Source organism: Grampus griseus (genome assembly GCF_964374135.1).
Source record: "Grampus griseus genome assembly, chromosome: 14".
Lineage (NCBI taxonomy): Eukaryota > Metazoa > Chordata > Mammalia > Artiodactyla > Delphinidae > Grampus > Grampus griseus.
The window spans coordinates 44,274,154-44,287,604 of NC_139008.1; positions in this window are offsets into that span (position 1 = coordinate 44,274,154).

Below are 13,451 nucleotides of genomic sequence, written 5' to 3' on the forward strand. Positions count from 1 at the left end.
TTTTTTTTTTTTTTTTTTTTTTTTTTTGCGGTACACGGGCCTGTCACTGCTGTGGCCTCTCCCGTTGTGGAGCACAGGCTCTGGACGCGCAGCGGCCATGCCTCACGGGCCCAGTCGCTCCGCGGCATGTGGAATCTTCCCAGACCGGGGCACGAACCCGTGTCCCCTGCATCGGCAGGCGGACTCTCAACCACTGCGCCACCAGGGAAGCCCCACACAGACACATCTTAATTATTAAGGTACCATCTTCGAGTAAAAAGATGGATAAAGATACATAATGGAAACGCTAATGAGAACGTTGCTGATGTGGCTACTCTGATGTCAGACAAAGATGATTCTAGAGCAACAGCATCACTGGGATGCAAAGGTGTGACTGATGAGGATAAAATGGCCTAAGAGTTCTGTTTGTACAATCACTTAATGACAGAGTCTCAAATATATACAGCAAGAATTATGAGAAAAGAAGACCAGACAAATCTACAATCATAATCACAGTGAGAGATTTTAATGCATCTCTCAGAAACGGACAGAACAACAGACCAAAACCCAAACCCAAACCAAAGGAAACTCAGTAACACAAAGCAAAGTGAAGAAGTCAATATGTGGAAGGTTTGGTCACATGGGCGACCTGAGTTATGTCAATACCTAACTCTGCACCTGAAAACTGCAGAACATACAGTCTTTTCAAGAACGTGTGGGGACTTCCCTGGTGGTCCAGTGGCTAAGACTTCGCCTTCCAATGCGGGGAGTGTGGGTTCAATCCCTGGTCAGGGAGCTAAGATCCCATGGGCCTTGCCGCCAAAAAAACAAAACCTAAAACAGAAGCGGTATTGTAATAAATACACTGGAGACTTTAAAAATGGTCTACATCAAAAAAAAAAAAAAAAGAAAGACACTGTGGAATATTGGCCATAAAACAAATCTCAACAAATTTCAGAGAAGAGACATAATAGAAAGAACATTCTCTGATGTTGTAGTTTTTCTTATGACAGGGCCGAAAGCAAGCTCATCACACGAGATGAATTGTGCCGAGGCACAGCAGTAGAGGGCTGCCGCTCGCTCAGGCAAAGCAGCGCCGCCTGTCCTGCTGTGGTAGCTTTTATTGAAGCATTATCTATGTTTACATCTTAAGACTTGTTTTCTTAACATTCCAGAAATGCCAAAGCAGCAACATATGCTTTTATTGATTATACACGCAACAGTGGGCTTTCTTGAAGACATGCCGTGCTTCGTCCTTGAGCGCAAAAGCAGCACAAGGACATTGCCTTGTGTTTCCATTATTCTGATTATACTGAAGCAGCACAAGGACATTTCCTTGTGTTCCCACCGTTCTGATTATACTGAGGACGTCTCATGGATCAGTGCCCAAAGCACTCGATGCTTATTCGCACACCCCCGGTTTGCCGGGGGGGGCTCAAAGCAATCAGGACTGTTTGCAGTTCTGGCTTATTCGCCAGCCCCTAGTTTGCTGGGGGGGGGGGCTCATGGGTCACGTCTCCTTTCCATGTCCTCAGTTATTCCACTACACTCTGACTGTAGTGGACTTGAGCTGGAAGTCGATAAGAGAAAAGACAATTAGGAAATCAACTATGGTTAGTAATTCCTATCAGGGCAGTGATGAGGACAACTCCTCCTAGACACCTCCACAGCTGGCTGCACACCCCGTACTCCCCTGTGCCCAGCTGGTGGTGTTGGCTCCAGCCAAGGTCATAGGCAGGCTTGGCTTCCTGGAGCTCCCAGGAAATCACAGGACTCTGGCAGTCCCTGCCTGCACAGTCCCCAGGGCAAGCAGCGGGGATGCAGGGCCCTGTGGAGTGGGACCCTGTCAGGATGAAGCTCTGAAAACAAGGGGGACAGAGCCTGCTCCGTGCGTGTCCCTGCATCCAGGCTTTCTGTGATGAGACAGGGATGCAACCCCCTGCTCTGCCTCTTTAGTGCCGGCAGGAGGGACAGGCAGGGGATGCAGAGGAGGAGGTGGGCACAGGCATATTCAAAGCGGGAGGCCAGAGCTCAGGGCTGCATGGGCTGTGGGCTGCGGAGGGCCGCCCGCCCACCCTGCCCCCGATCACCTGTCTTTCGTGCTGACTCTGGACAGCATGTTCCCAAAGGCAGCTCTGCTTCTGGGGCTCACTGTTGTGGGCATTCACGTCTGGATCATTCAAAAGGAACTTGTAGACATTAGTAAGGACAACAATTATTTTGCGGTGTCTGTGGAGTTCGCCGTGGCTTGGTTCAACAGTGACCATGAGGAAGAGCATGCCGACAGGCTGCTGGAGGTCAGGCAGCCCAGCAAAATGTGAGTGGCAGTCGTGGACCCAGGCTGCCGGATGGCCAGCCCCGAGCCGGCCCAGGTCAGCGGGGCTCTGATGTGAGGGTCCGCCGCTGCACACACTCCTGAAGGGACTGGAGGCTGGCCCCCTCCCTGCACAGACGGCCCTGGCTTCCCTCAAGGGCTCTCATTTCCTGACCGGCTGGCCCTCTTCTGGGCTGCGTCGCAGCCCTGGACCTGGGGAGGCTGAGGGCCCCTCAAGCATCACTGCAGACTCAGCTGCCCCCAACCCTCGCCAGGCCCTAAGCCCGTCTTCGCCCAGGGTCCAGCGGCAGTGCAAGGGGCTGGGCGTGTGTGTGTGTGTGTGTGTGTGTGTGTGTGTGTGTGTGTGTGCGTGTGGCTGGTGGCATCAGCTGCAGGCATTCCTGAGCCCCTAAGGAAGCCAGCTTTCTAGACAATTCCAGGTCAGGGCCGTGCTCCTCCCTATGGAAGTTTCTGGCTACATTCCTCTCCGTGTTGGAGTTCTTCCGAGTTTTCACGACCTCTCTGTAGGGGATGAAACCCTGTCTTGTGTTAACCTCTTAGAGAAGCTGATGAACACACACAGCAGCACCCGGTTCACAAACATCCACCTGGATGAAGGTTTACAAGGTGAGCCCTTTGGTGCCGCAGCTGCCCCAGGAGAGACAGAGCATCCAGCCCCCAGCCCCCTGTCCTGGTCTGGATGCTGCCCCCGAGGGACAGGGCAGCTCTGAGGGCGGCTCGGTGGACAAGCACCCCCATCCGCCTCCCTAGAAGGAGCCGTGCGATGCCCTCCGTGTGTCTGGCGGATGCGACCGAGAGCTGGGGCTCGCGTCAGGTGTGCTGTGCGTGTGCTCTCAGCGCCGGGACCCTACCTCCCGTGACCCTACCTCCCGTGACCACCCCCCTCCCCCACCGCCATGTACTGGTGATGTGGCTCCCGGGTAGCGCCATCAGGAGGGCGGCAGGGAAGGGTACAGGGCTGCCGGAGCTGCACTCAGGGACATCTTTTCTACTGGATTCTTTGCCTTTCTGTTTTCTAATTTCTCCTTGACAGAACTGGACAATGATATATTTAATGGACCTGGAGCTGGGCCGCACAATTTGTAAAAAACACGACGAAGACATTGACCACTGACCCTTGCAAGAAGGCCCAGAAGAGAAAAAGGTTTGAGAGTAAAATCAACCCAAAGCATCACCAATCTGAGAAGGAAACATCATATCACGGGGGGGGGTATTAAGAAAACACATAGTTCCATGCATCTCCTTTATTCCCTACGCTGAACACCTCACTACTGACCCTTCTGGTCACCAAATGTGTGGGGTTTTTCCCCACCAAACAATTCTCGGGGACACCAGTTACCTACCTGGAGGTGGCATCACGTCTCACAGGTTAAGGGCTCAGGCCCACGAGACACCCCGACCCATTCAAATGCCAGTCGCAGGGAGTAGGCATGCCCACAACTTCTGTCCAATTGACCACAGATCGGAGGTTCCCATCTCCCCCTCTTCGGGTTTGATGAATTTGCTAGAGTGGCTCACAGAACTCAGGGCAATACTTACGTTTCCCATCTTATTAAAAGATATGGTAAAGGATACAGATGAACAGCCAGATGCGGAGATACACAAGGTGAGGTGGAGGAGGGTTCTGAGCACAGGCGCTTCTGAGGATCGAGGGGTATCACCCCTCCCCCCAACATCTGGATGTGCTCACCCACAGGGATGCTCTGAACGCCACACCATCAGGATTCTAGGGAGGCTTGTAGGCAAGACTATCCCGAGCCCCATCATTGGTCATCATTGGACTTTCTGCTGACCAGCCCCCAGCCAGGGGCCCACCCAGAGTCACCACAATAGAACAAAACATGCTCTTGCTGTTCTTATCACTTAGAAATTTACAAGGGATCCAGGTGCTCTGTGCCAGGAACACAGGCAGAGACCAATATATATATTTTCTTTATCTCACAGCATGCCAAGGGGAGGGTGCTTAGGGAAGGCCTCAGGGATGACCCTGGGGCAGAATGACAGGCCCTGGCCCCTCCCCGCCAGGTCCCAGGGCTCCCCCTGCACAGAGATGCTCCCAGCACAGCACCAAGCTGGGCCCTGTGCTCACAGCCCGGCTGGCCCCCCAGAGAACCCCACAGACCCCCATGGGCCCTTCCCTCTTGGATGGAGCCTCGCCGGACCCCAGCCTCCAGCTTCCTGAGAACTCGGGTCGAGGAGGACGCTGTTCTCCCTGTGGGCCTCTTTCCTTTGCTCTGATTCCTCTGGATAGGAGGACAGTTTAGTTTGCTGGTCACCCCACCCCTCCCTCTGGTCTCCTGGGCGGCAAGGAGGAGTCCCGGTCAGTCAGACCGTTTGTCATCACCCTATGAACTGACATCTGGTCCGTTGAACTGAAACCTTGGGGATGGGCCTCAGTCAGGGTGATGCCCTCAGTGGGGCTGGGGTCTCCCCGGACCCCAGCCTTGGGGTAGCCTCTCCTTGGGGTGGGTTTGCAGCTGCAGCTGATGGCGGGGTGGGCACCATCTGGGCCATCTCCTGGGCAGTCTGCTGGCTCCCCCAAGAGCTCACGGGGCAGAGACCCTTCAGGCAGCGTCACGTGCCCAGGGTCGGGGGGGACCCTGAAGGGCAGGTGATGGCCCCACCAGGCACCCTCTCAGGAGCACCTGCCTTGATGGTGGAGACTAGAGCTCTGGAGCCCAGCCCCAGGCCACTGTTTGATTCTGCTTTTCTTTCCCCTTTAGTTCTTAATGCACCTTGAGCTCCTGCTAAGTCCTTCCTGCTAAGCGCTCTCATTGTTACATTGTTCTGATTTGATGTCTTACATAAAATTACTTTTTTCAGGTGAGCTGCACTTTCATTGTGGACTTACGCCCATGGTTTACCCAGTTCACCCTCCTGAACAGCACCTGCCAGCAGAAATGGGGGGAGGAGCTCCCGGCTCCCACAGCAGCTCCTTTCCTCCTGAAGAATGAGAGTCTGTAGTCCTAGGTCTGCGTGGCACCGGAGCAATTAAAGGCATCTCAGAGCACATCCTGGGTCCCTGTCAGTTTTGCATTCTCCCTGTTGGTTTATTTCCATGGATGTTGCTGCCAGTGACAAGCGATGGAGAATTTACCATTGTTCTCACCTTGGCTGTGGGCGCAGGGTGCTGAGTCAATCAAATTCCTCAGCTCATGGGAGGGTGCCCTTCCTGGTTCTTGCAGGGTCCTCATGGTTGGTGTGTGTACTCATTCGTTCATTCTTTCATATATTCTCCATTTGTCCATCATCTGTCCATCCATGCATCCATCCATCCATCCTTCCATCATCCTTCCATCATCCGTCCATCCATGCATCTATTCTTCCATTCCTTTGTTCACCATCCTCCAATCTCTCCAGGCCCCCATCCATTCCACTCAAAAGGAATCCAGACAGTTTTGCCAGATGACAGTCACCTGTGTCCCTTCTGTGTCCATCTCTGAGGCCAGATTCACAATGAGTGGCCCTTCTGCGGTGGTGGTGTTGGGTTGATGCCCAGGCACAGGGGTGGGAGGTGGGTGACAAAGATGACAGAACGCTCTGTCCTCTGTGGATCGCCATCGGGGCGTCTGCCCTGGAGCTCCCTGACCGACGAGAAATCTTCTCAGGGCGTCTGGGGTCAGCTCAGAAGATGGCAGCTCCAGTCACACCTCCCCTCATGCTCCCTGACCCCTGCGCTCCCCATCGGCACCCAGCCTGGCCTCCATGGCCGTCAACACTGATCACCAGCCCTGCGACAGGCCCTAAGGTGACAGAGCCCCCCGTGAGCACCTCTCTCTTCCCGGGTCCTGGTGGGGGCAGCCCTGGAGGGGCCGAGGGATGGGGGCCTGGGGCTCTAAGTGGGACAGAGAGGCCATGGGATGCTGTCTGGAGGAGGACTTCAAAGGGAGGGGCTGAGGGGTCTTCCCTCCACCTTTTGGGTTCGGGGATCTGATTTGTGTGTCCTGTGGTTGGCAGGCTGTCCCTTTCCTGACTGACCTATTGCCGTGATGTGGCCATAAGCACTGGTGAAACAGGCGTCCCCCTCCCTGCCCCCCAGCTCGGGGCAGCTCCATGAGCACAGCTGGCCTGAGCCAGCTCTGGTCTTTTAGTACCTGTGTCTGGGATTTCTGACATCTCCCCACAATCTGATAGGTGCAAGTACAAACTGACAAGGGTGGCTGTGTGGTCAGCCAAGCTTCCTTTGAGGGCACTTGGGTTCAGAAGGGTGGAGCCATTATTCCTGGGCCCCATGCCGGCCAAGGCCAGACAGAACCCCCTGAGCAACAGCGGCCACCTTCACCTCAGCTCCTGTTTCCCGTCGGAAGGTCTGTGTCCTGCTCTTTTCAATTCTTCTGTGGTCTGACCTCAGATGCATTTTAACTACACCGGGGGGGGGGGCTTTGCACATGTCCCTCAGCATTCAGACCCAGTCATGGGGTGATTTTAAACCCACTACGAGCCTCCCGTGGGGCACCAGGGTACGAATGCAGGTGCCAGAGGCTGAGTGCAGCCCCAGTCCTGTCCTACAACCTGTCCCCATGGTGATGGCCCAGGCCCCGCATCCTTTCTGGGATCATCATTAACATACAGGAGTCCGTCTCCCCCATGTCCAGTGTGGAGCATCCTCACGTCCACAGGCAGCACATCCCACTTTGCCGGCCCACTTGATCCCACGGCCTGGTGTGCACCCCAGGCAGGGCACATCAGTAACACGGTTCCCGTGAGAAGAGCCTGACACGGCCACACGGCAGAGGCCACAGTGCCACAGATGGCAGCTCTGTGTGAGAATGCACATTGGCTGGGGCAAGGCAGGGCCTGACCTTCCCCAGCCCTGGAAGCCCTCCTGCCCGTGGCTGCCGCTCACATCCATTCCAGCAGAGCCCCTGCCTTGGCTGGCTTACCCCTTGTCCCCTGCCCACTGCCAAGCATGGCCAGGCCTCCTGTCATGTAGGTCAGCAGGTGCCAGTGGTGGTGGAGAGGATGGTGCCCCGGCCCCCATGCTGTCCCTCACTGGACCTTCCCGTTGTGCCCTGAGGTCATCGGCTGCAGCGAAGGTCAGAGGTGGATCTGGTTTTCTCCTCGGCTCCGGGGACTCAGGACCCACCAGCATTCCTAAGTGCCCGTGACTCTGCCAGCCCAGGGAGGCACTGCCATGAGGGCAAAGCCTAGTGGGCTTGAGACCCTCACCAAGGCCCTACCGAAGCTGGGCTGGGGACGCCCTGGAGATGAGGGGGAACAGAGCCTGCATGTCCTTGGGCTCAAGGTTTACGTGATGAGGGGTGGAAATTGGGACACTCCCCCGCCACTGCCTCCCGTCGGGTGATGACGGGAGGGACAGAGAGGAGGAGCTGGGCAGAGGGCCTGGCCAGCAGCACAGGGCTGTGCAGGGCAGGGCGGCGCTGGCTGGGGAGCTGGGGAGGGCGGCCCACAGTACTGCTGGCCTCCAGGCCAATGCCGGACAGCATGTTCCTGAAGCTGTCTCTGCTCCTGGGGCTTCTTGCTCTGGGGCCTCATGTCTGCAGCTGGAAGTTTGAGGACATCAGTAAGAGTACGCAAAACTTCCGCTTGTGTGTGGAGTTTGCTGTGTTTCACTTCAATGAACAGGAGCCAGATGAGTACGCTTACAAGCTGCTTTGGGTGGGGCGGAGCCAGCGCAAGGTGAGGCGGATGGGAGTGGGGGATGGGGGTGGGAGATGGGGGATGGGGGTGGGGTGGGAGTGGGGGATGGGGTGGGCGAGGGGGGATGCGGCTGGGAGTGGGGGAATGGTGGATGGGGGTGGGAGTGGGGGATGGGGGTGGGAGATGGGAGTGGGGGATGGGGTGGGAGATGGGGGATGCGGCTGGGAGTGGGGGAATGGTGGATGGGTGTGGGAGTGGGGGATGGGGGTGGGGAGTGGGGGCCAGAGGGTGAGGGAGGCTCCCTGTCTGCGGCTCCACCTTCTTCCTGAAGCTGGGCCCGGGGTCGGGGGAAGGGTCCGTCCGCTGTCTGCAGGAAAAGGTAAGGGATGTTTCATTTGGTCAAGGATATTTAAAAACACAAGGTACCAAAATAGAAGGGCTCCAAGTTTCTGATGTGTTAGCTTAGCGCTTGGAACAGGGAGAGAAGGAGAGGGAGGCAGAGGGCAGGTGAGGAGGGAGACAGACGGAGCGGAGGCAGCGCCCCGACATCAAAGCCCAGGAAGGGCCGGCAGCGCAGAGCGGAGCCGATCGCAGGCCTCAGCTGCCAGGATCACTGCCTGGATGCTGGGCTGAGGCCCCTCGTGAAGTGAGTCGGCCTTGACCACGTGGCCGCCGTGGGTCAGGCCTGGCCGGAGGCAGCAGAGGCAGACAGGGCGTGACCTCGCGGGGCTGTTACCCTGGTGGTGAGAAGCACACAGGCCCTAAGTTTTCAGGTGAGATAGTGGAAGACCTGGACAAGAGAGGTCAGTGTAGGACCGCAGGGCTGAGGGGAGGGGTGGGTGAGGGGGTGGGGAAGCGCTCTTCATGACGGGCACTCCTGGAAGGACCCGGCCAAGTGCAGGTTTGGGGACAAGAAGGGCGGGCAGCCCCGGAGAGGGTCCTGGACCAGGGTGAGCTGCCAGTGCCCGGCGGGGTCAGCCTGAGGGCTGTGGGCCAGTGTCTCAGGGAAGGAGGTTCAGAGAGGTGGGCGTGCAGGGTGGGTGTGTGCCAGGGCTGGGTCAGGATATTATCCTCAGAGGAGCAGGGACTCATGGAAGGAGGTCGCTCAGCTTTGTCCAGCATCTCTCTGGACCCCGTGGGGGTAGTGGGCTCCACAGCTTGGGGGCAAGTTGAGACCAGGGTGCAGGAGCTGGCCCTGGACGACAGGAGGCAGAGGAAAACCGGCTTCTGAGTCGGCTTGGAGGTTGACGTGGCGGGTAGTGGGGCGGGGATCAGGCACAGACCCCAGGTCTTTGTCCTGAGCAGGTGGGCAGAGAGCAGAGTGAGGGGCGGGGGAGACAGGAAGATGGCCGGGCCGAGTCCGTCACAGTCAGTGTTCCCGAGGCAGTTCTGGGATAGAAGGTCATGGGTTACAGAGCATCAGGGTGGGGAAGAGGGGGCACCTGATGGGAGTGTGGGTGCCCTTAGCACCTGGCTGTGCAGCGCTTTCCCACCGATGCCCATACCTCCCCCGCCCCAGATACTTTGTCTGGATTAGTTGTTGTCCAGCAGTCTTGAGCCCAGACCCATTACTGGCCCCAGATGGTTAGCCCCAAGGTGGCCCGGGTCAGCGGGGCTCTGATGTGAAGGTCCCCCGCTGCACACACTCCTGATGGGACTGGAGGCTGGCCCCCTCCCTGCGCAGACGGCCCTGGCTTCCCTCAAGGGCCCTCATTTCCTGACCGGCTGGCCCTTCGCTGGGCTGCGCCCAGCCCTGGACCTGTGGACGCTGAGGGCCCCTTGAGCATCACTGTGGACTGAGCTGCCACCCCCCACCCCCCACTGCCCTAAGCCTAACCTCGCGCAGGGTCCAGCGGCAGTGCAAGGGGCTGGGCGTGTGTGTGTGTGTGTGTGTGTGTGTGTGTGTGTGTGGCTGGTGGCATCAGCTGCAGGCATTCCTGAGCCCCTAAGGAAGCCAGCTTTCTAGACAATTCCAGGTCAGGGCCGTGCTCCTCCCTATGGAAGTTTCTGGCTACATTCCTGTCAGTGTTGGAGTTCTTCCGAGTTTTCACGACCTCTCTGTAGGGGATGAAATCCTATCTGTGTTAACCCCGAGGGACAGGGCAGCTCTGAGGGTGGCTCGGTGGACAAGCACCCCCATCCGCCTCCCTAGAAGGAGCCGTGCGATGCCCTCCGTGTGTCTGGAGGATTGAGAGCTGGGTTTCATGTCAGGTGTGCTGTGCGTGTGCTCTCAGCGCTGGGGCCCTACCTCCCGTGACCACCCCCCTCCCCACCGCCATGTACTCATGACACGGCTCCTGGGTACCAGCTATCAGGAGGGTGGCAGGGAAGAATCCAGGGCTGGAGCTGCACTGAGGGACATCTTTTGTAGGAAGAGTAGAGAATTAAAATGAAAAAGTAAAATAATACATAAATTAAAAATAAGAAAAATGCACCTAGGTTTGTCCCAATTTATACACATGTGCACATTCATACCTATTTGCCCATTTTCTACTTGGTTGTCTGTGTTTTTCTCATTACTGCAAAGTAAGTATTTCACAGAAGTTTCTACAATCTCTCCTTGACAGATGTATAGTTGGATATATTTAATGGACCTGGAGCTGGGCCGCACAATTTGTAAAAAACACGACGAAGACATTGACAACTGCCCCTTGCAAGAAGGCCCAGAACAGAAAAAGGTTTGAGGATAAAATCAACCAAAAGCATCACAAATCTTCAGAGAATGAAAAATAATGTCAAGAAGGGTCTATGAGAGGAGCCTTGGAAGGCCTCAGGGATGACCCTGGGGCAGAATGACAGGCCCTGGCCCCTCCCCGCCAGGTCCCAGGGCTCCCCCTGCACAGAGATGCTCCCAGCACAGCACCAAGCTGGGCCCTGTGCTCACAGCCCGGCTGGCCCCCCAGAGAACCCCACAGACCCCCATGGGCCCTTCCCTCTTGGATGGAGCCTCGCCGGGCCCCAGCCTCCAGCTTCCTGAGAACTCGAGTCGAGGAGGACGCTGTTCTCCCTGTGGGCCTCTTTCCTTTGCTCTGATTCCTCTGGACAGGAGGACAGTTTAGTTTGCTGGTCGCCCCACCCCTCCCTCTTGTCTCCTGGGCGGCAAGGAGGAGTCCCGGTCAGTCAGACCGTTTGTCATCACCCTATGAACTGACATCTGGTCCGTTGAACTGAAACCTTGGGGACGGGCCTCAGTCAGGGTGATGCCCTCAGTGGGGCTGGGGTCTCCCCGGACTCCAGCCTTGGGGTAGCCTCTCCTTGGGGTGGGTTTGCAGCTGCAGCTGATGGCGGGGTGGGCACCATCTGGGCCATCTCCTGGGCAGTCTGCTGGCTCCCCCAAGAGCTCACGGGGCAGAGACCCTTCACGCAGCGTCACATGCCCTGGGTGGGGGGGGACCCTGAAGGGCAGGTGATGGCCCCACCAGACACCCTCTCAGGAGCGCCTGCCTTGATGGTGGAGACTAGAGCTCTGGAGCCCAGCCCCAGGCCACTGTTTGATTCTGCTTTTCTTTCCCCTTTAGTTCTTAATGCACCTTGAGCTCCTGGTAGGTCCTTCCTGCTAAGTGCTCTCATTGTTACATTGTTCTGATTTGATGTCTTACATAAAATTACTTTTTTCAGGTGAGCTGCACTTTCATTGTGGACTTACGCCCATGGTTTACCCAGTTCACCCTCCTGAACAGCACCTGCCAGCAGAAATGGGGGGAGGAGCTCCCGGCTCCCACAGCAGCTCCTTTCCTCCTGAAGAATGAGAGTCTGTAGTCCTAGGTCTGCGTGGCACTGGAGCAATTAAAGGCATCTCAGAGCACATCCTGGGTCCCTGTCAGTTTTGCATTCTCCCTGTTGGTTTATTTCCATGGACGTTGCTGCCAGTGACAAGCGATGGAGAATTTACCATTGTTCTCACCTTGGCTGTGGGCGCAGTGTGCTGAGTCAATCAAATTCCTCAGCTCATGGGAGGGTGCCCTTCCTGGTTCTTGCAGGGTCCTCATGGTTGGTGTGTGTACTCATTCGTTCATTCTTTCATATATTCTCCATTTGTCCATCATCTGTCCATCCATGCATCCATCCATGTATCTAGGCATCCATCCATCTTTCCATCATGCATACAACCATACATCAATCCATTTATCCCTCCTTTCATCCATCCATCCAAACATGCATGCATCCATCCATCCGTCCATCCATGCATCTGTTCTTCCATTCCTTTGTTCACCATCCTCCAATCTCTCCAGGCCCCCATCCATTCCACTCAAAAGGAATCCAGACAGTTTTGCCAGATGACAGTCACCTGTGTCCCTTCTGTGTCCATCTCTGAGGCCAGATTCACAGTGAGTGGCCCTTCTGCGGTGGTGGTGTTGGGTTGATGCCCAGGCACACGGGTGGGAGGTGGGTGACAAGGATGACAGAAGGCTCTGTCCTCTGTGGATCGCCATTGGGGCGTCTGCCCTGGAGCTGCCTGACCGACGAGAAATCTTCTCAGGGCGTCTGGGGTCAGCTCAGAAGATGGCAGCTCCAGTCACACCTCCTCTCATGCTCCCTGACCCCTGCGCCCCCCATCGGCACCCAGCCTGGCCTCCATGGCCGTCAACACTGATCACTAGCCCTGCGACAGGCCTTGAGTTGACAGATCCCCCCATGAGCACCTCTCTCTTCCCGGGTCCTGGTGGGGGCAGCCCTGGAGGGGCCGAGGGATGAAGACCTGGAGCTCTAAGTGGGACAGAGAGGCCATGGGACGCTGTCTGGGGGAGGACTTCAGAGGGAGGGGCTGAGGGGTCTTCCCTCCACCTTTTGAGTTCAGGGATCTGATTTGTGTGTCCAGGGTAGATAGTCTATCCTTTCCTGGCCAGTTGGTTCCCTTGACGTGGTCATCAGTGCTGATGGGACAGCATTTCCCAGGACCACTGAGGACAGCTCCACTGGGCAGGTCACAAAGACAGCGGCCTGGGTCAGCTTTGGCTCCTTGTCCAGCCTCTGCGCAGAGTCTGTAACATCGTCACGCCCTGCTAGGGGCGTGTACACACTGACGGGGTGAGTCTTAGGGTCAGCAAAGCCAGCCTGTTGCCCACCCTTGCCTTAGAGCTGTTAGTTCTGAGGGTCATTGCTCTGGGCCACACACGCTGGCCCAGGAACAACAGCCCTGCCCTTAGGGCCAGCGGGCTCTGCTCACAGGTCAGCATCTTCAGCTCAACCCCCATTCCCCTGGGGAAGGCCTGCCATCTGCTCTGTTTCATTATAAGTCAGTCGTTTTCTACTTTGGAAACCCCAGTGGCTTCATTTCACCCATCTCCTAGAGACCCACTCCCCCCATCTCTGCTACCTGATGTCAGAAACACACAAAGTCCCCAGGTGGTTGGCACTTGTGTCCAAGATTGGGAAATGCTTTCTAAGGAAGCCCAGTATTTCGAGGTGTGTGAACCGCAGTGAGGATAGTTTGTTTGTGGCCCATATCTTGCCTCTGGCTCCTGCTGTCTGGGAATATGTGGTTAAAACCATGGCCCATTCACCGAGCTGAGGTCCTGGGCCGTGTGAGGGTCTT